Here is a 25,488-nt window from a genome sequence, read left to right as displayed (position 1 = left end):
ATCAGGTAAGTGAACAGAGATTTTATATTATTCAACATTATTTAGATGACAGGTATTTATTTAATATTGATAATATAGATAGATTTATTTATTTAAGATATTTAGACATGTTTATTGTCCAATGTCTTCCCTTTTAAAGTATGTGGACTTGCAGTATTATTTCATCATGTGCAAAGTAGGATTGCAATATTATTTATCACAGTTATTTCCAGGACAATATGTTGTCCAACATACAAAAGGTCATTGTGAAAGGTCTAATTTATGCATCACTACATGTACAGTAGCTATGGTCATAGAAAAGTAGCAATGCACAAGTAGCTACTCACTTTTTGAGCCATGAAGAATAATTGAATTATATGAATCAATTATTTTGTATTAATATTATAAAAAGTTTTAGAAAAATATTAGAAAAATGGTTGTAATATAACAATATAGCCAGTATGTTATTAATCATTAGGCTAAATATAACTGCAGGATCTTAAAGCATGTATTTTTAAAAGCATCAGAGAGCAGGCATACGAAGACTCTTGATGTTTTTTTATGGCACTTTTGGATCCACAAAGGTACCTTTTGTAGAACCTACTTCTCTACCAATATACATTTAGTTCCACACTAAATTGCTTCTTCATGGAACCAAAAGTGGCTCTTCTATAGCCTAACCCAAAGGCCCTCTGCTACATCATTATATTTACGAATACACTATAGGGGATCCTATCGGTCCAAATAAAGATATTAAAGGATATCATCTGAATGCTCACCCCTCCCCCAACTGCTAAAACCACTGCTGGTGGCCCTCTCACCTGCTACTGTGGTGGGGTTGCAGCTGTGTGTGGTAACGTGGTGGATCCTCTGCTGATTGATGACTTTCATTTGCACTGGTTCAGATGCTCCGTGCCGCTCCCTCTGGGCTCCGGCAGATTCTGCAGGGATTTGAAGAGCTGCACTGTAATTAAAGCTGATCTGCAGCCAGAGCAAAGGCCAGAGCTACACACACACTGCACCTACAGCAACAGCACCAGCACTAGCACCATCTCTCACACTCTCCTTCCCTCTCTCACATACACACACACACACACACACACACCTACACACTCGAAACAGTGTGTCAGCAGGGGACACCTGTTCTTCCACACACAGTATATTATTTAGGTAATCGTACATTGATTAATTACTATCTGCTATAACTAGGTCCTCAGAAACAGGGGCAGTTGTTACACTGGGCGAAAGTAGGCAGCCACCTATAGTTTCCAGCATGAGCCAAAGACCACGTAAACATTTTATTGCATACTTTATCTGTTTATAATAAATAGCTTGTTCTGAAATTTCTATATATATTTTGTGAGGGTCTTAAGAGTTCTCAGAGAGCTCAATTTATACTCTGTTGCTGGCATTTGTTTCTTTTTGGGGTTACTTAGAGGGTTTTAAGTTGTTTTTTGGGAGTGTTCGTCAGCCTCCTGGTCTGGTGTTAGTGTGGATGGTGAATAATTGTCTCTCTATTAGTGGAACACCATTTAAAGAGAGAACTACTGCTTCTTTGGCAGTGATTTCTGTCTCTCTCCTTGTTCCAGTAAAGCTGTCAATCAGAACTATGGTTTGACCTCATTACTCTGCACCCCAACAATGCTACAATATTTAATATATATATATATATCTGGGAGGTTTGCTATTGTAATAATTATGTTTTTTTTTTTAGAAATCACATTTGCAGACCCACCCCAAGTCATAGCTGCAATGGACTGGTCTATGTTTTAATGTGACGACACTTAGGTATCATGACAGTAGGTGTTCTGACAAATAGCATAAAAGTATATAGCTCTAAAAGTTTAAATTAGCAATTTGTAAGCTTTTTGCATGAAAGGATACTAATAATATATATTTTTATAATATTTATAATATATTTTTTTATGATGCCATCACTATATACATTCGTATTAATAGTGTCTATGTTACCAATAAACATGAAGACAGAGGTGGCTACCAAAATCCAAAGTTCCCATATAACCAACACAACTCACTGTCATTCCAACCCAAACCAGAATCCTGCCCAAAAATAGTGCCCACTTTAAGAGGAACCTGAGATCACAGGAAAGGCTATTCTGTCTTAATAGTGCATGAAATCAGGAAGTCTGTGGATGTAGAGCATAGGATAAAAGTCAATGAAGCCAGACTTGAAGCAGGGTCGAGTTCTGGTTAATGTTGCAGGCTATGCTAGGCCTAACACTTTATAAATGCAATAAATGGAAAGTTTTAGTTTTATAATACAAACTATAAGCGAGTCTGAATAAATGAATGATTTTAAAATGTGTATCCAGGAGGGCTCTTACTTTATTTTTCTTTTGGATAAAATCCTATTTTTACCTATTTGGACAACTAATATATGGAAATAAAAATATAAATTTCAATATAGGACATACACGGTGTGGACAAAATATCAGGATATATTACACCAACAGGAGCTTTTATGACATCTTAATTCATTGATTGGCATTTCTATATATTTTTTTTACATATTGAAATATACACTATACTGCCAAAAATATTTGCTCGCCTGTGTTGCATTTGGTAAAGTAATGTGTGGAAACAGCTGTTCAGCCCTGGAAACCCATTTTATGAAGTTCTCTACATTCTACTGTTCTTGAGCTAATCTAAAGCTACATGAAATTGTGAGTTCTGTAAAAATTGCTCATCAGTGGAAGTCATGCTTCCAATGTATTACAATAGCACTGTTAGTTGACTGTGGAATGTTTAGTAGTGAGGAAATGTCACAACTGGACATCATATGATTGTACTGCGCTGCAATGAAAAAAATAATGTGTAAAATTTACTTGAAAACACTTTTGCAATTTTCTGCATTTCTTTTTTTTTAGTAAATTTAATTTCAAGAGAATTTAAGCAACTTCAACTAGGTTTCAAGACTTAAATGTTCCATAAAGTAAATAAGTGAACTGAGCTTCAGTCAATTCTTTCTTTTATTAAATTTTACTTAATTTAGTTTTGATGAATCAATTCTTTTTTTAGTAACATTTTCTTAATTGCTGCATACAATCTTACCTAATTACAATTACTTAATGTATATAATATTACTCAAATAATTTATGATATACATTATGATGCAAATTTAAATATTTTTAGTTAAAACACACATATTACACTGTCTCAACACATGGATGGAATAAACTATACTAAAAAGAATGAATTACATGCCAGCCATGTGTTAAGACAGTGAGACTTGGTCTGTTTACAAAATAAATCTTTGAGATTATGTAAATATTTGAATGTGTGTTTTAACAAAAATTATATATAATAATATTGTATAAATTAAATAATTGTAATTAGGTAATATTGTATGTTACTAAAAGAAAGGATTGCAGAAAGTTGCAAAACTTTTTTTAATGTTACGCAACATTTTTTTCAGTGTGGAATTCACTGAGCTCCCTTTCTTTCACTAGTGTTTGTAGAAGCAGTCTGCAACCTGCCAAATCAAATAATCAAATAATGAAATAAACAATGGAAAATGCTTGCTGTCAAGCTTACTGGCAGCAAAACTTCAATAGATGTCAGTGCAAAGATTGTATTCCAAGTCATTTTGAGTAGAGTATTTTTGTTGGTTCATTCATCGTGAAATTCATCACACACTTATAGTACATTTATGTACATATTTGTACATACAGCAGTTTTTACTAGAAGTCACTAAATCAATCTTTGTTTAAAGATTGAACTCTTAAAACGTTATGAATATGAACTTGTTTTCTTTTCATTTTCTGCAAATAGTAACACTTTACTTGGATGGTCTATTTGATGGCCTCTTTGATGCTCAACTGACATTCAACTGACATTCAACTACATCTCTATTAAATGCAAATGAACTGAAAGGTGAAAGTAAATGATTCTCTATTAAATATAACCCTACATTCAACTCTAATCCAAACGCTTATCTTGATATTTTAGGATTGGGTTTAGGGTTGGATTTTAAGCTTAGGTTAAGGTTAGGGTAAGGGTTAGGTGTAGGGTTCAATTTTAGGGTTGATTAAGGGTTAAGGTTCGGGTTAGGTTCTATTTTGAATAATTTACATTCAATATAGGGTTAAGTTAAATTTAATGAACATTCAATTCAGTGTTAGTTAATTGTCAGTTGAGCATCAACAAGGCCATAAAATGGATCATCCAAGTAAAGTGTTACCCTGCAAATAAATGCTCTTAATTAGAATATTTTATTTGAAATTTGGGTGAAATGTTTGTATTTTTTTTAGGAAAAAAACAGCAATGCTCATTTTACTCAAACATATACCCATAAATAGCAAAATCAGAGAAACTGATTCAGAAACTGAAGTGGTCTCTTATTTTTTTTCCAGAGCTGTATGTTGGAAAAGAAGTTTGACATCAGGTTGACGTGATGTATGTGTTTGAATTTCAAGTGTTTGATAGAAGATAAACAGTAGAGGTAGAATTTTGTTGTGATCCTAATTAAAAACTCTCAAAGCTCTTACTATTCTAAACATGAAGGTGCTACCATCTGCTCAGCAACATTTGAAAATACCTTTTGTGCCAACTATGCTCAAGGAGGTGGCAAAACAGATTTCGAGCTTTTACTATTCTGCACATTCTTAGCCAAGTCGGCAGGTGACCTTCTGAAGAGAATGCTTCATACTATGACTTTCTCGCTCTCTATATCTCATGCAGAATCAGGGAAATAACTCACCTCATTCTCATAACACACGTACTGCCGATAACGTGGTCCATGCTCTTAACCACATACATTCTCAGCACATTCACCCATCCCCCTAATACTTTCATATGTGCGTATATATATATATGTGCATAAGCCCGAGAGAGAGAGAGAGATTGCTGTTTAGGTCAGTAGTGAGAATAGATGTAATTATGATAAGGCAGATCTTCTCGTAGTGGAGGTAAACGTATTGGAGGTCATAAAAAGACCCAATCTTGTTCTCTAACCTAAAAGGTTTTTTTTCTACTGTATTTGAATTAAAATGGATCACAAGCTCCATCCAGCCATAGCCTTCCCTACTGTGAACCTTTCCAATTGGAGGGGAACTATTGAGTGAAAATAACATCCACTACCTCCTTCTTATCTGTGTCAGATTGAGCTGCTGACGCTGGAGATAGATTAGCTCTAGATAAGTTCTGTTCCTCCACAGTTAAAAGCAGTTAATTTGCTCTTGTGAGTAGAATCGTATATGTACTCATCGTAAAAAAAAAAATGGTTGCAAAAATACAATCAATGATTAAACAAATAGTGTGGGCAACTCTTGGTCCTATTTATTGAGCTACACATACAGAAGTAAAATGTGTAATGCATATGCAACCATGGCTGGATTACTGACCGGACCAGTATATATTATTATTATATATATATATGGTACAAATATATTGTACCATAAATGTTAATAGGCACATTTTTTTGGGCCAGGGCCCCCTGGGCCCCCTGACCTCGAGGGCCCCTGGGCGCTGGCCCAAAAAAAATGTGCAATGCCTATTAACCTTTATGGTACAATATATTTTTATTTTAATCATCCTCTGACTATAGGGACTTTGATCCCAGGGCCCCTTTTGGGCCCTAACCATGATTTTGGGGGACCTAGCCATGATTTCGAGCCCCTTATGAACAGCATACCATTAGAGGGCCCTTGACCACTAGGGCCCCTGCTATGGGTCCCTTGACTTCTCTAGAAGTGGTTTATCATGGCTCCTTGACTTTCTAGGGACCTAAAAATTTGCCAGGCAAGCTACCATATTTGAAAGTGAAAGTGAAAGATTTCACTTTCTTGTAAAATGACAGTAATAGTTGTAATCATATTAAATACAATTATTTTTATTTATGTTTATATCTGTTTTAAAATTTACAGTATTTTTTTTTTATTTTTTATTTTTTTTTTTTTTTACATTTTTTACATTTTCTGCTCCCCTCCCTGTTTCCGGATTTTTTTTTTTAACTTTTTTTTTTTTTTTACACTTTTTTTTTTAACAGTGCAGCTTGCTGACAAGGTTGGATCCTATTGACTTATCCGTTTTCTTTGGACATCAAAATAAAAAAGTACATAAGTACATTTTATAGTATATAGTTATATTTATTTTCTTACTAAGTAATTAAATCACTTTGGATTTTTTCGTGGATCACACACAACATGCTAGCAACAACATCCACTAACATCCATGTTCTTAGGTGTAAAAATGCATTAACACTTCATTTACTTAATTTTATTTATGTGTCTCTAATTTGATATTTTATTACATTTATTTTGCAGTAATATTAAATTCCATCAGCGTGAAAGTGAAAGTCATCTTCCATTCAGCTTTGTAAAGCATACAGAGATATTTCACATACTTTCAGCAGATTTTTTTTTTTTTTTGCCAACATATAAAATCACAGCTGTGTTACATCATTTTCTGATTAATATCGGGGTTGCCCATGTCCGGCTTCAATATGTCATGTTATATTTATCTGAGAGCTGATAGAGAGAGTGATTGGTGATGTAATGGCGAATAAGTAAAGTAGTAAATTTTTACTGGGCACTAAGTATTTCATGAGATTTTGCCAACGGGCTTTTTACCTTCACTGCGGCGGATGATGATGCCAGCTCACTGCAGGTCTAAATGTCTCCCTGCCTTAATCAAAGCAGCTCTCATTAATGGCCATAATTCCAGTGACAGGAGGCATCACATTATGGGCGTTAATGGGGTAGAAAGCGAGGGAGACTTGCACACACGCAGGGTTTGATAAGAGACACGCTGGCACATAAACTTGCACATAAACATGCTTGCCATCATGAATGCCAGCACATCATCGGTGATGGGGTCGCGGGCAGCTCATTATCTTCTAAATGATGCTCTGCATCATGCTGCATCATGCCATCATGTCCTCAGAGAGGTCACACTCGGTCAAGCAGAAACATTTCCCGTATTCACAGGGAAATGCACAATATTCCGGCTGGATATGCCACTGTTATCCTGTTCAGGTTAAAGCAGAAGTTATAGTCGGTGTACAGTTAGGCCCAGAAATATTTGGACATTGACACAATCTTTATAATTAAATTCAAGTTTAATTCAAGGTGTTAAACAGAAATATCCTTTAAATCATTCTGGAATTGGACAAGTTATCTCAAAATCTGTTTATGGAATGCATGAATTATTCCCTCATTAATAAATGATCACTTTAAGGCTAGGCACCACCTAAAAGACCTTCCTGAATATTTCACACTATTTTAGCTTCTAAAAATGTGAATGTGGATTAAAAATGACAATCACATATTTCATTTACTTTAAAATCGATTAATTCAAGTAAATTAATGAAAAAAACCCCACCAAAAACATGGTGCTGTGCAGAATTCGGCACCCCCGCCAGGAAAAGCACCCCCTCTAAGGAACATGCACTATGTCACTTGAATTGAAAGCTGAGACAATCTGCTGAAATTAGTTTGTTTATTTTGATCAAATAAACTGAAGTCTCATTTCACTAATCAGTATCTCGAGAGGGGGTGCTTTTCCTGGCAGGGGTGCTAAATGCAGGACGACATCAGCTTTCTACATTGCATAATTGTGTAAGTGTGTAAGTTTACAAATTGTGTCCTCTTTTTGGATATTTTGTGGTCTTTGGGCCAGCAAACCAGCAACAACTAAAGACAGCTGCACTAAAATCCTGGAAAAGCGTCATAAAGGATTGAACCAAGTGTTTGGGGATGTCCATTGGTTCCAGACTTTAGGCAGTCATTGCCTGCAAAGGATTCTCAACAAAGTATTGCATGTATTATGGCAAAGTTCATTAGTCCAATTACTTTTGAGCTCTGGAAATGAGGAGTCTTTGTTGACAAATGGTTGTTGTCATTTTTAAACACCTCATATGATTTGTTTTGTTTAACCCTTTTTATTAAACCTGAAAGTCTTCGCTTCAGTTGCATCTCGATTGTTTCATTTCACATCCAGTGCGGTGGCAATCATAGCCCAAATCATGAAGATGATGTCACGGTCCATATATTTTGGCCTAAATATATTTACTCACTGCTCCAAGAGTGAAAGGTTTACAGTGTAGTTTATAAGTCAGTAGTCATTTGCAAAAAAAAAAAAAAAGAATAATAGATAGTTGATAGATTAACTGTTTTCTTAAATACCTGGTATGTCAGCCTTAAGTTTTTGGGTCTCTGGTTTGCAGGTCTGAGCTCAACCTTAAGTCTCTGGTGTTTTATCTCCAGACCTTTGTGTGTATGAGTCTGAACTTCTTAAATCTTTAATGCATCGGATACAAGTCTGAGCTAAGTCTTCTTCTAGGCTAAGCAAAGTCTAAGTCTTGAGCTTCTATTATGTAAGTCTGAGTTTAATCTTTAATCTTTGGGATGCAAGTTTGCACTGAGCCTATACTATTAGGGATGTGAGCCTAATCTGAGTCTCTACAGTCTCTGGTAAGTCTTGAGTCTCTACTATGTCTATGTCTGTCTTCAGAAAGTAAGTCTGGAATGTGAGTCTAAGCTGATTGTCAAGTCTCTAAAATATAAGTCTTTTTTTATCATTTTATTTCAATTTTTTCCCATTTTCTCCCCAATTTACACGGTCAATTACCAACCCACTCATTAGGACTCCCCCCATCACTAGTAATGCCCCAACACACCAGGAGGGTGAAAACTAGCACATGCTTCCCCTGATACATGTGAAGCCAGCCACCGCTTCTTTTCGAGCTGCTGCTGCAGCATTGCAGAGCAGCCATTGAGCTTGGAGGAAAGCACAGCAGCTCGGTTTCGGTACATCGGCTCACAGACGCCCTGTGCTACAGACATCACCCTTGGAGTGATGTGGGGAGAGAGTGCCATCTGCCCACCCAGAGGGAGCAGGGCCAATTTTGCTCCCTTTGAGCGCCGGCAGCTTGATGGCAAAGCTGCATGAACCTGCGACCTCCCGCTCATAGTGGCAGCGCTTTAGACCGCTGGACCACTCGGCGCCCTTAAAATATAAGTCTTGATATGAGTTAAATCTCAAGTGTCTTGTAAATGAATCCGAGTTGAGGCTTGATTTTCTGGTATGTCATAATGATCTGAGTCTCAGATACTGGCTAGGTCTTGTGGATTTCATGTCCCAACCACTCAGAGCAGAGAGATTTTTGGAGGCACAAAGAAGAACAAACACAATATTAGACATGTGTTTTAATGTTATGACTGTTTTAATGTTATGGTGTACTTCCAGCATGTGTGATATTGCTAAATTAAGGTTATTTCCGTAACCAAAGAACAAGAAGGAAAATATTCTCTTAGACGTATTCTCTAAGTCTGCTCCAGCAATTAACAGATAATATATTTCCAAATCAATTTAAGGTCCCAGATAGTCTTCAGAAGCCCAGAGCATGTGTTGATAGACTGGAATGCTGCCAGACTGGAAGCATTAGAAATTGGAAGGCCTAAACCTTGATGTACTCATTTATTGGTAATCTCTGTTGGAAATGTTGTGGGAAAGAGCTCCTTTTGTACAAAATTACTAAATAAAGGCTTGATTACTGAAGCATATGGGCATATGACCATATTTTATAAATAGTAACCCAAACATAATTCAAAACAAGTGCATCTTACACTGCCACAATCAGTCCCAGTACAGAAATATTTTATTTTATGGTCCACTGCAGATGTTTTATAGATACTATTCTTGTCTTTACTCAACCAGCATTCTCATGTGGGGCTTACATGGGTGGAATGTAGGCTAGATGGGTTTCAGTAAAAACTTTCTGGTTCCCAGTTGACCTACCAGTATGGCCATGTTATCTAAGTACCTCAAATACCTGAAAAATTAAATATAATGTGATGTAATTTTCAGAAACCTACCACTCCCTACCAACACATCCCAAGCATATTGTAAATCTAATCTCTTACTATGATGTTACTACTCCTAAATGGTTTACCAGAGTTAAACCAGGTAATTTATTAACACATTCATCATTTTAGATGGGAGCCAAGCAGCAAAATGAAGGCCATATTTCATCCTTCAAAAGCTGTCTATAGTGTATTTGTTTTCCCATTTACTTTATGCACTTTATTATTATTTGTAACATTACAAATAATAATAAAGTCTAGGTAAGTTACTGATGTTTCCACAATCAACAAAGTTGGAGTAGTACATATTAAAATTACTAAAATATATTACTAAAATAGTTTTGTCATATCACCAACAATAGAAATTGCAATCAATTGCAATTACATTAATTCATTGTTGTACCCTATTTGTTTCACTATAAGGCACATTTTCAATCCTTAAATTTCCTCAAAAATCGACAGTACCAAGCCTCGAGACTGGAGCAGTTTTAGCATTAGCTGCTAACTGCACTAAACTGCTAGCTCTTTCACTGTTCAGAGGTGAGAATTATCCGCCTGTAGCCTGCTCCTTACACTGGCTAGCACTGCTGGAGCAGAATAAGCATTAGCCGCTAACCACACTAAGGGCTAGTTAGCTCTTTCACTGTTTAGATTTGAGTATATCAGACTGTAGCTTGCTGCTAAACCTGGCTAGCACTGCTGGAGCAGCTTTAGCATTACCTGCTAACCACGCTAAATAATTAGCACTTAATTAGCCATTCACAATTAAGTATATAAGACTGTAGCCTTCCCGTTAACCATGGTAAAACAAGCTATGTGGGACAAACGGCTAGCTGATAGAGCTCTGGCTTACCAAAACACTCAGGGTTCCTCAGTGTAGCGCTGTCTGGCTAGCTTTAGTGGAAATTTGGAAATCTAATCTTACTGTAAATAAACAGAAGTGCTTTACTCACCCACATAAACAGTTTTCAGGAGAGAAATCTGGGTAGATTTGACTTTAAAAATAATGTGCCTCATAACCCAGTCTATAGTGCAAAGAATATGGTAATCATCTAGATGCATTGTATCATTTTATGATATTACAATAAGGCCATATAAACTACCCCTAATAAAAGGTCTATCTTCACATAAGGTCAGGATCAAAGCAGATGCATGCAAACTCTATCAGCTCTGTCATTCCCTGCAGTGTCCATTAGCTATTCATTAGGAAAAGCAGTCAGACATGCCACAAAACACATGTAAATAAATAAAGAAATAAATAAAATCAATGCTGGGTTTATCACCCATTCGGCTAATTAAATAGTGAAAGATATACTGTACATGGAGAAGGGAGAGTGTTGGATGAAGAGAAGACTGACACAGCGTGAAGTGGAGCGACTGATAAATTCCTCTCCCTCTCCAGTTCCACACTCACACACTCACCAAAGTGACAAATGGCTGCTTTGCTCGTGTGTTTGTGCACATTTGTATGTGTGTGTGTGTGTGTGTATGTGTGCATATATATCTGCAAGAGAGACAACAGAGACAGACAGTGAGTAATTGTCTTAATGCTCCATTACACGTGATTTTTCTTACTTGTCAAAACGTACTGTTCTCTCGCACTCCTTCTTTCTGTAAATCTCTATATATCACACACACACACACACACACACTTCCCTCTCTGTGAGCGAGGCTTCATATTGCAGCCCTATTAATCTTAAAATCATTAAAATGCAGTTTGATTCAGCGACACAGAGGCACCAGTTGCTCTCAGATGTCACTTCATTTTGATCTGTATCATGATTCTGTCAGTTCTAGCTTGTGTCATGTATGGCACTGTGAATGACTCCGCTCCACTTCAGCAGCCCCTCCCACTCTCCAATACTATTTGTAGTATTGACTGGTGTCCCATGACTTTTGGCGTGCCCCATGGAACCTGCACTGACTTGCAGTATATTTACAGTATGTGGGGCCACCTGGCAGGGTTGTTTGCCTGTTTGCACAGACAGTTCAAACCAAATGTGACCATGCGTGATCATTTTCACCCACTGCGCTGTCCACTTCGGGTAGTAATGCTTGCTATACCATGTTCTTGGTGCACATGTACAGAGGTGTCAAGTAACTAAGTACAGATATTAAGTAGAAATGTTAGTTATCTATACTTTACTGGAGTAAATACTTTTCAGATTACATTTTACTTATACTCCCTACTTTTTCAGGCAATTATCTGAACTTGCTTCTCCTTATATTTTAAAAATAGCCTCATTACTCCTATTTCATTTCAGCTTGTTTTCATTACAGCTTCTTATGCATCAAAATAACAAAAAAACCCTATCCAGATAAATCTCTCCAATCCAGAGTGAATCTGATTGTGGTTGGATGAGAAGTATAAACATATAATGTATCGTTGCAACATCCTATTGGTTTATATGGATTAATCACACCAACACAGGTCACACGCACACTCCAGCAAGAACATAGCAGATGTATTTAGTCTGGTATGAAGATGATCCCTAGGAGAGACTCAAGAGAACTTAAGCAAAATTTCCCAACTAAGCTTCTTTGATATATTTGCATTGTAAATTATATTTCCAATTGGTATATATGCAGCTGAAACAGGCAGCCTAATGCATTCCACATTTAACAACCATAACATTTTCATATAGTATTATAGTCATTATGGCTTTTAGAAAAAATGTGTTTGGGGAAAAGGGGGAGGTAGTGCACTATAGGCTTCTGGTACATGGCCTCAGCTTTAATGGCATTTAATGGCATTCTTATTTCTTTACATTCATTTTACTTTTGTACTTTAAATAGTTTTGAAAACAAGTAATTTTACACTTTTACTTCAGCTTCTACATACAGGGGTTGGACAATGAAACTGAAACACCTGTAATTTTAATGTGGGAGGTTACATGGATAATTGGAGCAGCCTGGTGGTTAATCTTCATTAATTGCACATTGCACCAGTAAGAGCAGAGTGTGAAGGTTCAATTAGCAGGGTAAGAGCACAGTTTTGCTCAGAATATTGCAATGCACACAACATTATTATTGGTGACATACCAGAGTTCAAAAGAGGACAAATTGTTGGTGCACGTCATGCTGGCGCATCTGTGATCAAGACAGCAAGTCTTTGTAATGTATTAAGAGCCACGGTATCCAGGGTAATGTCAGCATACCACCAAGAAGGACAAACCACATCCAACAGGATTAACTGTGGACGCTGTAAGAGGAAGCTGAAAGGGATGTTCGGGTGCTAACCCGGATTGTATCCAAAACACATAAAACCACGGCTGCCCAAATCACGACAGAATTCAATGTGCACCTCAACTCTCCTGTTTCCACCAGAACTGTCCGTCGGGACAATAAATTATTGTTGTCTAAAACCAGGTGTTTCAGTTTCATTGTCCAACCCCTGTAACTATTTAACTTTTTTAAACCTTAGTATCTATACTTTTACTTCAGTAATGAATGCAAATAATTTTGACACCATTGCACATGTGACACTTGATTGGCTGTCCACTTCTGCTTCTTTCTCTGGCTTCTTAAAAAAGACCACAGTGACTGGTGGTAATGGTGATGATAGGAAAAACAGTAAAAAGCAGGGAGAACAATGTCATTTAGCTACACTATATAGACAAAAGAATTGAGGCATCTACTCAATTTGAATTTAAGGGTATATCTATATATATATATATATATATATATATATATATATATATATATTGTCTACTCTGTACTATTCTATTCAATTTTTTGACTGTTTTTGAGAGCAGATTCTGTTTTTTTCTCCCAGAAAAATGGTGAAATATTAATTTCTGCCAATGCCATCCACTCAGATTTGGAAGCAGCCTTGCTTAGTTGAGATAATATGGTTAACAAGGAACACAGCGACAGTTGGATCAGTTCAGTACTCAGAGGAGTAGCGGTTATCAAGTTTGAAGAAAGACCGGCGACATCAACAAGCTGTTATCACAACCGCAGGGAACGTGCTGATTTGCTCCCCAAGGCCATGAGGCTGATGCAGAGACCTTTCCATTTACGCTTTCATTTTTCATTTATGTTAATCAGTTTAATTATCAAGGGCTATCTGGTGATTTTGGAGTGTTATTTTCTTTTCTTTTTTTATTTTTTTTTTTGCTTCTTTTTTTTTCAACTTTTAAACTTCAGCATCAAGAAAACAGTTTTATCTGACTCTTTTTGAATAAATCTTGCAAAAGCAGTCTTGGACTCTTAAAGTCTTTGGACTTTAAGATCAAAAATAAATCATTTTAAAATCTTTGCAATATAATGCATCTGCTTCTCCATCTGCTTCTAAGATAATGGGCTACATAAAAAAAGAAAAGTGCATGAACTTGAGCAGCAGGCGGTGGGTGAGGCTGCTTGAGGTTTATCTGTCAGTGTGATTTCTCTCATTAAACAGGTAAATGGTATCCACAAAGATTATATTATACACCATTTACGTCTGTGACAGTAATTATATTTGACATTAATTTGACATGTTTCAAATGCAAACAGGAGATAATAAAATCTACAGTTACTGGTGATTTACAGAGCACATATAGTATGCGTGTATTCAACAGTGCATAGTTTATAGAAGATGAATAATAATAAGATAAATGAAGCAATTGTTGACATGATGCTTGAATGAGAAAATGCCTGCCTGTGTCATCATTTATAATAGCAAAAGATTTGTGCACTTAAATTAATGCTTTGTATGTTTTTAATTGGCTAAACTAACAGTCATTGTCAATGCAACAAACAACTCATAATGATTACATTAATTTATATAAACCTTGACCAATTATACTGGCTGCTTCATCTTTAAATATATTTTTCATGTTAAGGTAATCTGACTGGTGGCCAAATGGAGCTGTTGAATGCCATCTTAATGCCGCCAGCGTCATACTAACGCACGGTGTGGTTTTAGACGTCATTGGGTAAATCATGCTGAAGAATACCGTTTTGCTTTTGGAAGTCAGTGGACTAATCAGGAATCGTATGTAGTAATTGCGAGGATTGTGCCGCTGTATTCTTTCCCTGTGTTCGCTGTGAGCAGTAGACCCAGGTGGTGGATCAGTGGATGACGGGCTCCAAACTGTCTGGCCCAATTAGATCTTGAATGCTCTCTGAGTCCAGCTTGTTTATTTCTGATTTGCACCACTAGTTCTGCTTGATTGATTCCAAGGTCAGGCGGCTGCCAGGAACGCTCAAGTCCTTTCTGTAAAAAAGCGTTCATTGCCAGCTTTTCATTCTCTCGCTTTCACACGGGGCTGTTAAAATGCATAGAGGCAGCCCCAGTTTAGGCAGGGAAGTAAATGTGTAAATTGTTAATCAGGCAAAGCCGGCAAAGTCACGGTGCCAGAGCAAAAAATTCCTCCAATCTCATTACGGCCCAAAGCATTCCTTGAGAGCGGGACCCGTCCTGCCCATTGTTTCCCTGTTAGCAGTCAATTTCAAAGCAGATGTAATTCACTGCGCTGATTTAACCTGGGAGTCTCAACTTCTAGCGTATTTCTCATCTCATCTCGCTAATTTGTGCCACTATGTTCTTCATTGCTGCTCTTTTCCTGATATTTACAGTGTTCTTTTAAACCTATTATAGCACAAAACCAAGAGGAGGTATCATAAAGGCTTATGTCATCGAATAAGAAATGTGCCCTGATGGGTGTGAGTGTCCCAAAACATGTTTTATCTACATCAATCAAGCAATCAAACAGTATGGCAGTCACCTTGTTTCTAAACCCCTTACACATTTTTGGGAGCTCCATTGAATACATAGAAGCACTTTATGGTTTCATGATTACAGAATGTAGTTCTATATCTGTTTATCTTTATACTTTACCATTCTCATTTCATTCTCTTCTCTTCTCTCAGTGGTCAGGACCTCCACAAAGCAGGTATAATTTGGGTGGTGGCTCATTATCAGTGTATGTGGATCAGACACAGCAGTGCTGTTGGAGGTTTTAAACACTGTGTACACCCACTGTCCACTCCAATAGACACTTCTATGAAACTGTTTCACCTTGTAGATGAAGCATCAGAGACAGAAGCTCTAAATCAGGGGTTAGCAATTAAGTTTGGCCACAGGCCAGATATTTTCCAAGCCATTACCTGGCGGGCCACACAAAAAAAAAGTTTGTTTTGGAAAATGTAATGGTAGTAAGTGTAATGGGAAAGGGTTGTTAAACCCAATTGCAGAACAGTTAATCTTAAAGCAGGTACACTCAAGAAAAAAGGAAAAAATAAATAAATAAACGTGCCATCAGGGTTGCAGTCCAATACACTACCACTGCCCTGGCTAGTGAATTTGGGACACAGATAGGAAAAAAAATGCCCTTATAAGGAGAAAACGGGCGGAAATTAATGTTACGCTGAGCGCGACAGAGAGACAGGGGAGGGATATAAACAAAAGCTCTCCAGAGAAGCATTTTATTTTATTTTATTTTAAGTAACATTCATTATAGTTCAAACAGCCTCACGCAACAGATGGTTCATGCTTGTAGGGCAACATTTGGCCTGTGGGCCGCCTATTGCCGACCCCTTCTCTAAATCTATTGCTGCACAGTTTGTGTTGGTCACCCTCTAGTCTTCAACAGTGGTCACAGGACAATGCCCACAGGAATACTCTCAAGTATATTGATGTCGCCATTTCTGCTAAAAAAAAAAAAAACACAAACATACAGTTTGTAATAGTGATTTGATTTTTGCATTGCCCACAGGGGACTAAATGATTGCAAAAGGCATGTTAAGGTGAGTTAATGTGTATATCACATATATCACAGGTGGTCTATCTTGCCTTAGCCATAGTTGTGTAGGGGTAAGTAGGTGCTGGACAGGTTGACAGTGTAGGAGACTGATGCTTGCTTTCTTAGGAGGCACTCTAGCACTCTGGGTGCTTCTGTTGTTTAAATGGGTGTTAATTGATCCTTACATTTCTCTCTGAGTCTAGACAGGCTTTCAATAGTCCCAGTCCCAACAGATATAGAACACTGATATAGAACAATGGTCAGTCTGGAGCACAGTATTGATATGGCTATATGATTTGAAAATCAGTAGGTTCCTATGGACAAACACGTCTGTGGTTGATATCATCTCCAGACCAGAGTATTGCTAACATCCCACTGCTTGACTGTCGCTTCTTCCCTTGTCACCTTCATGGATTTTGTTTGATTGCTTAATTAAGTTTGTCTCATTTGTCTTTTCTTCACCTCTGCTGCCTTGCTGGTACTCTGACTGAGTCTGAATGGGTCTGTTTTTACTGTTGCTGCTCTGCTTTTTTTGCCCAGCATGATTGCTGGGTACCCATTACTAGAGGTTGATTAACATTGTATGAAGGTTTGTCCACTGATAAAGCAGTATTAAAAACTTTGGAAGTGTTGTTAAATTGTATAGTTCTCCCAGGCCTTAAACATTCCCAGTATTTCTTAAAATCCGAGTTTATGTCACTATTGTTGTCTTATAATGGCTGGTCCATTGGAGATGCTCAAATGACATTCAGCTAACATGCCTATTCTACTGCATGTCTACTTACTTCAACTGAAGTGAAAAGTGAAAGTTCCAAGTATTCAAAAAGCTTTACAATACTATTGTTTGATTTTCTGGGATTTTCAATTATGTCATTTTTTTGCACTTAGGCTTATTCTCCACACAATTGGATTTAACAAACCATGAAGATTTAGTATGAACACATGTAACCAATAGACTCTACTGGTCATTACAGACTCTGCCCTGGACTGGTCCACATTAACCAAACCAGTTTTTGTTTTTTCCCCAAACTCCATTGTTACTAAAGGGGTCCGACATTGTGCTGTTCTTGTTCATTGTGTAAGTAGATCCACATATTCTTACACATATCTTACATTTTCATTGAGTTCAGATGAACTTCAGATAGTCAATAAGTCTTTAATCTGTTCCTCACTTGAATACTTCAGTACTTTCTTTAAAACACAGCATACAATTCAAAATTACTTTGTCTTGGATACATATAAGCCTAAGTATTTTAAATTCTTTGGAGTTTCTTTTCCCTGTAAGCCCATTAGCACACTCAGATCTTTGTCAGCTGGATGAATCTTTATGCTTTTGTTGACTGAGCCAAAATCTGTGAAATCTGTCATTGTCTCCACTCACCATGCTTAACAATATGGTTTTCCTTATATTCCATTCTAACCTTCTCACATTGATTATATTCCTCAAACCTACATAAATATACCAGTAGGCCTCTCTAATACTGTCTATTTCCACACATCTGATTACTTGTTTATTTATTGTTTTGTATAATTAATCTACTAGTCTACTGACACAATTGTAGGTATCAGAGTTCTTGAAAAATAATTTATGAGTATTATATATTATCAAAGGGGCTGCCAAGGCTAAAGATGATGAGAGCAAAGGCCAAAGAACATTTCTATTATAGAAACTGTAAGAAGAAAGATAGAGATTGTGCTTCACTTGAGATGAAGACACATGGCTAATGTAAATTTGTGGAATAGACTGACTGCTGACCTGTAAATTACTGACAGAAAAGGCTAAGAAACTATTCTATTTTAGCTTAAGGATGGCAGATCCTGTAATAAATCTAGTCTAATAATAGAACAGAGCTTTTAGGTGCCAGAGTGTAACTTGCTCAGTTTAAGGTGGACTGCAAAATAAGAAATTGACAATTTAAGGACAAATTATGAAAAATAGACTGTTTTTAATTGTATCAAATTTCAGAGACAAGAGAACACAAACAGGGGTAACCAAACACAAGTCAATCATTTGGCTATACTTCTATTCGCTTAGATTACCCCATCCTTCCCCCCCAACCCCCAACTTCAGAACAGATCTCCCAGTATGAATTACTTTGCATGTAATTAGCAAATAATAATCCTTAGAGTGTAATAAAGGTCATGGAGCGTAAGAGGTTAATTACTTTCCCCCCCAAAAAAAAAACACTCTCTGTCTGTTATGCCATTAGCTTGTTGGCATAAGGTGTAGGCTAACATAGATGTCCTAATTAAACGGTTCAACATTTTTTTTCTGTTTAAAAATCAAAAGATTGTGCCTAGAGGCAGTAGTGGCTCTGTAGGGCCAATGGTTGCTCAGGGGTTAGAAGATATGGTTATTGAGAAGTGAGAAGGTTTTGGGTTCAATACTTGAGTTTGGTGACAAGGATGTGGGATCAATACTTAGGTTTGGAAAGCTGCCACTGTCGGGCACTTGATCAGTGACAGTCACTATTCCCCTGCTTGCCACTCTGGGCATGTGTGCTCACTAGAGTTTCTAGAGATTCTCTGCCAAGATTTCCCATCACTTTCCTTGGGCTGGGCTGGGTCGGGATCAAGAAAATGGTCTATGATATAGGTGTCTGTTTTTAAATTGGCTTAGAAAACCCAATTTATAGTTCTTCTTCTTCTTCTTCTTCTTCTTATTATTATTATTATTATTATTATTATTATTATTATTATTCTATTCTCATTTTTTGTAACTCCTCCCACAGCCACAAGAGGAAATGCAAAATTTTGCAGGGTCGTATGAACTATACTGAATTACGTTGCTTGTTTAATGCTATTTGTATTTTATTTTATTTATTTATTTTATTTTATTTCAGTTTTCCCCATTTTCTCCTCAATTTACACAGCCAATTACCCATCCCACTCATTAGGACTCCCCCTATACTAGTGATGCCCCAAAACACCAGGAGGGTAAATACTAGCATATGCTTCCTCTGATCAATGTGAAGTCAGCCACCGCTTCTTTTCGAGCTGCTGCTGATGCAGCATTACCGAGCAGCCAGCGCACTTGAAGGAAAGCGAAGCCGCTCGGTTTTGGTACACAAGCTCACAGACGCCCTGTGCTGCAGACATCACCCTAGGAGTGATGTGGGGAGAGAGCACCACCTACCCACCCGGAGGGAGCAGGGCCAATTTTATTCACTCTTAGCGCCGGCAGCTTGATGGCAAAGCTGCATGAGCGGGGGTTCGAACCTGTGTATTTGTGTTTTATTTAAAGATATGGCATGATCTGAGGCGCACACGTGAGCTTCTCCACTTCTCCGCATTACACACTTGACTTGACTTGCGGGTCTATGCTTCTTTAGTGTTGCAAAGTTAATTACCATCTTCTGAACACATTTTGCTTATTTAAACAGCCTGAACATGTTTTTAAAAAGCTCAGTTTTAACTCTCTACTTACTAAAAAAAATGTCGGGTTTAAATCAGGCTCGGGAGCATAATGTCAGTTTATGGGGCGGGTGGGGGTGGGTCTGGCTCGGGCAGAACATGCGCAGGTTCTGGCCAGGTCGGGCTGGATTTTTTTGGGCCCAACCTAAGCTGTAGTGCTTACTGTATATCAGCATAAATATGGGGGATATGTTTTCTTGCTTACAATATTAATGTGAAATTGGATGATAAAGGTTAAATTACGATGCTTGTTTAATGCTGTTTTTATTTTATATAAAGCTATGGCATGATCTGAGGTGCCACGTGAGCTTCTTCTGCATTACACACTTGACTTGACGTGCGGGTCTATGCTTCTTTAGTGTTGCAATTTTAATTAACATCTTCTGAACATATGTCGCTTATTTAAACAGCCTAAAAAAGTTTTTAAAAAGCTCAGTTTTAACGTTCTATTTACTTAAAAAAATGTCGGGTTTAAATCCCGACGGTGACCTTGAGAGTCCTGAAAGGCGCTCTTAAATAAAATGTATTATTATTATTATTATTACATTGATTTGATTCCTTGCTATTTGGAGGAAAGATAAAGATGAACAATGGACAATACATTATTTGTTGTTCATATTATTTAAGTATGATTCACAATTGAGTTGGGCCTGACTGCACTGGGAGAGTAGATTGGAGAGGTAAAGACCAGATTATAGACACCCTGTAATACAGGATAAGAAATCTTCTGATTTCGAGATACCTTTTACGATTGTTGTTTTCCTGTGTAAAAACACAATAATGTTTTAGACCCTGCATTACCTATCAACGTTTTTGATCTAATATCTACAATAATACAGCTTTAGTCACTACTGACCTTTGCTCAGGTCTGAGTAATAGTTATTGAATCTGAGGGAGGAGGATCTGTGAGCTTGATAACTCTGATCCCCAGCGGCACACACGGCAATCTCTGGAACATCTGGTGGGCGCTGCATGAGCAAGCTTTCCACCAGTACCCGTAAACACATTTTACCACACACACACACACACACTCACGGCCATGCACACAAGCATTCAAACTTGTAATGTGTATCCTGAGTTGAACTCCAACACTACTAAACAGCGTGAGGTTTAAGAGCTCAGACAGGACATGGAAATTTCAGTGTATTGGGGGATTCAAAAAAATCACTGAGCAAACTGAGGATCAGCGAAGATCTGATCTGAGGCGCAGCGATGCTGTGAGCCGGCTGAGTCACGGGAGCTGTATGTGACTCAGTGGTACACGCTGGCAGAGGGAGCAAACACACACAGTGGGAGCCAGTCTGAGTGCTGAGAATCGGGCTCCGTTCCCTGTGCCCACAGCGTACAGCTGCTTCCACCTCGGCCACGGCCTCAGCTCAGCTGAGCGGGCCGCAGGTGCTGCCTGTCGCTTCATTAGCCTCCAGCTCGAGCACGCTGAAGCCCATCTCGCACGGCCTATCTCACCCACTACTCTGATCATGCAGCAGCGGCGCACACACACAAATTCACATAGTGAGGAAAATGAGCCCTTTGATTTATCTGATTTGAATGGGTCAGTTGCACATGAATCAACTGTGTCACTGTACATCAGCTCTGTACATTCTGTAATTCTCTATGATGTCAAATGTGTTCAGTTGACCTATTTGAATCATAAAACTCTAATAAATCAGTGTATGGGCCAAATACTTGAGACAATGCTTTACTTTCATAAAATATCTACATTTTTTTTAAATTGAAAAACCTGCTCATTCATTATTCCTTCTGACATCATTGGTAATGGAATTAAAAAATGCCTTTATTTTCATATATATTTACATTTTTTTCAATTGCTAAAACACAATTTTGTAAACTAGGCTGGTGTTATTAAAATACTAAAAATGTCAGGGTGAGGTGCAGGGAAGACGTGGAGGCGGACGTAAATGCAGGTAAGAAAAGATTTAATTAATAAATAACAAATAAACAAAGAAAACAGGATTGAGTAACACGAAACAAAGATACACCAATAACCAATAACCAAAACAAATGAGAGAACATAAACTAAACCAACTAGAGATAATGATAATAAATAAACTATAAATATATACAAGGGAATAACTAATAACTGAAACGAGAGAAAACAAAACAAATAAATGAACAAGGGGTTGGAAAATAACAAGAGATCAATGAAAAATAAACAAGAAAGGATCAACTAGAAAAAACAAGAAGATAAACAAAGAACAAAGGATAAGGGCTAAGGCTATGAAAAAGAGGGCTGAGATAAAAAACACGAGAATGGAAAAACAACAGGGGTTAGTGCAAAGACCGACGACGACAAAGTGGAACAGGAAGACTATAAATAGGAACAGGAAACAATGAACACCTGGGGAAGGGCGGTGCTACAAATGAGACACGTGGTGGAAAACTACTGAGACAAGAGACACAGAGGAGCAGGGGTCACGTGGGAATAACACACAGGCACGAGGACAGACAGGAACAGGGCGAGGATGTGACAAAAAAGAAGGTCTCATTCCAAAATGTCTAGTCCAGGTCCAGAAAGGAACATTTTTACTTTTAACTAGTGTAAACAGAACTGTTTAAAACATACAACTACCCATCTCAGTTGTACCTCACGGTTGGTGTTCCAAATTCCAGACAAATTCTAACCATTTGTTCCCTAGCTCTGAATTACTAGGCAAAGGACTATTGTATGTGAGAACTAGAAAAAAAGTGGATATTAGCGGAAGGACACCTTTAACGCAATTCACAAAACCTCATATCCAAACTATATTCTGCAAGATTTAGTACTGCAACCAAAACTACAAATAGCATTATCAAAATCAAACTTTTGCACAAAATAGTACACTTCATTCATATTGCCAGATTTGTGTCTAACCAACTACACACTGCTGGGCATCATGAAAAGCACTCTCATCTTTAGTAAGCTTTGCCATAATATTACTAAAATAATGTAAATCGTAGAACATTTTTCAGACGGTTCACATGCACAGAATTATTTGCAGGCACACACACACACACACACACACACACACACACACACACACATAGTTTTTTTTTTTTTTTTCACCAAGCAAGTCAGTGCAAAATATGCACAGCAGATACAGCTCAAGAGACCACTTCACTTTGTAAATCAGGTTCTCTGATTTTGCTATTTATATATATATATATATATATATATATATATATATATATATATATATATATATATATATATATATATTTCAGTAAAATGAACATTGTTATTTTATTCTATAAACTACAGACAACATTCCTCCCAAACTTCAAATAATAATACTGTCATTTAGAGCATTTATGCAGAAAATAAGAAAAGGCTGAAATAAAAAAAAGATGCAGAGCTTTCAGACCTTGTCACGTACTGCATCTGTTCCATTTCTGTCCTCCTTTCTGTGTTTGTGTTTATCCCTGTTATCCCTCTGCGTGCTTCAGTGTCTTCATCCTGTGCCTCCTCATTCAGTGTTTCCACCTGTGTCTAGTTTGTAGCTCCGCCTCTCTTGTTACCTGTCCTCAGGTGTTTCCTGTGGTCCCTCTGTATTTATAGTCCGTGTGTTTCCGCTCTGGTTGTGGGTTCTTGTACGGTTTACGTCGGTTAGGCTGTTCCCTGTGTTTTTGCGTTAGCTTCTGTTTCTTGTTTTCTCAGTTTTGTTTCGTTCTTGGTTTGTTTGTCCATTTATCTGTTAATAAATGTTACTCGCATTTGCGTCCGCCTTCACGTCCTCTCACTGCTCCCGCACCTGAGAGACCGCAAATAATGCAAAGAAAACAAGTTTCTATTCAGAAATTAATATTTGGTGGAATAACCCTGATTTTTAATCACAGTTTTCATGCATCTTGGCATATTCTTCTCCACCAGTCTTACACACTGCTTTTGGATAACTTTATGCCTCTCCTGGCAAGCAGTTCTGCTTGGTTTGATGGCTTGTGATCATCCATATTCCTCTTGATTGCATTTCAGAGCTTTTCAATTTTGCAAAATCAATGAATCATATGAAGAATATGGATCAGGGAACTACCCACACTCACACATAAGCTGCGGTCCAATCTGAAGGGAGCTGCCCAACTAGGCAGCATTTGCAGGCAGCATAGGCGCGCTCCCGAGAAAAGGACTGTCCCATTCGGAAGGTAGCATGTGCTGCCTACCTGGGCAGCTGCCTTATTTTACCCCAATTCTGAAGGCAGCGTGAGATGTATCCTTCACGGCGAAGGCAATCCCATGATGCATTTCACCAGCTCAGAGTTCCAGCGCTCAGATTTAAAAACATGGCGGACGGAGCCGGCCTGCCACGGAGTTTCTGTACAAATGTAAGTAATTCCCGCCTGTATTTCCACTCACCGCTGCGTGGGTTTATCAAACTAGCATATTTTAGACTGTTTTAAGTTGTTTTCCATCGTTGTTTTCGCCTGTACTTCATTTAATGTAAGACCTGACCGGCGGAAGCTACCGTTAGCTTATCGCGCTAATTTACCGGGTAAGCTAACACGCATCTAGCCGACTTAGAGAGTACCAAACGCGGCTGCAGCGCTGAGGAAACCCCCGCTAGGAAACAAAGACACCCTGGCCGTCCAGTGTAAAAAGTTTTAACTGTTTTAAGTCACTGTTACGTATAACTAAGTGATTTACTGTGTAAATAGTGTAAACGTGTAGAATAACCTGTAATTTAGTGATTTAATGCGTAAACAGTTTAATTGTTAGAGGGAATAACTAGATTTACCTGTAACTGAGTGATTAATTGTGTAAATAGTGGAATTATGAGCGTGTTCTCCATAAACCACTGTTACTAATTCAGATTTATTTTTTCCACAGGGATGAACGTGGGCCGGGGAAGGTGAACGCTGGTCAGACCGGCTGGAGGCAGCGTTAGCTCCCTTTATGAATATATATTTTTTTCTTTGAATGTAATAAAGTTTTCTCTCTTAACATTATTATTTTTGCTTGCTGTGTTTTATAGTCACTATGCTTATTGTAGTATCACATCTCAACTAGTGGGTATGGGTAAATAAATAAATAAAAAGTTTATGAATCATGTGTTTTATGCAACTAAAAGGTAAAGATAAATTAGCTGACTGTGTATGAATGTACTATTGTGTGAAACGTAGCTTAGTTTGATTATTTAGCTCTGATGGCTCATACAAAATATTTATTATATTAGGGTTTCATTACTCATGCATTTCTATGAAGCATCTAATCAAAAATAAATTAAATACATAAATAAAACTGACCATACTCTGAGAATTAAGTGAGGAAAAGTGTAGAATTAAAGTAAATCATGAATATTTAAATATATGTAATATTTGGATGAGTAAAAGAGAAATAGCTGCCGCTGCATTGAGATTTATCCCGAGGTAAGTGATCATTAACTTTAGTTATTTATAAACAGCTCACGAGCACAGCGCGCTAGACGTGATGACGTATGCTGACTCCAGAGCGTATCCCGAACGCGCTGCCTTATAAGATCCCTTATGGGTGAAAATGCTGCCGAACGAGGGAGCTGCCTTTGAAGGCAATGACTACCTAGGCAGCTCCCTTC

At 37.7% G+C, this 25,488-nt stretch overlaps 1 long non-coding RNA gene across 1 annotated transcript; it reads left to right on the top strand.

The window, feature by feature from the left end:
• Positions 1–23,989: 23,989 nt before the first annotated feature.
• On the top strand, positions 23,990–24,883 carry LOC125799237 (uncharacterized). Its single transcript, XR_007438070.1, has 2 exons — positions 23,990–24,262; positions 24,765–24,883. It is a non-coding gene; the product is annotated as an uncharacterized LOC125799237 (long non-coding RNA).
• The last annotated feature ends 605 nt before the right edge of the window (positions 24,884–25,488 follow it).

Source organism: Astyanax mexicanus, chromosome 3, assembly GCF_023375975.1.
Source record: "Astyanax mexicanus isolate ESR-SI-001 chromosome 3, AstMex3_surface, whole genome shotgun sequence".
Lineage (NCBI taxonomy): Eukaryota > Metazoa > Chordata > Actinopteri > Characiformes > Acestrorhamphidae > Astyanax > Astyanax mexicanus.
Note: the sequence above shows the minus strand (reverse complement) of the source record. Positions and strands in the feature narration are given on the sequence as shown.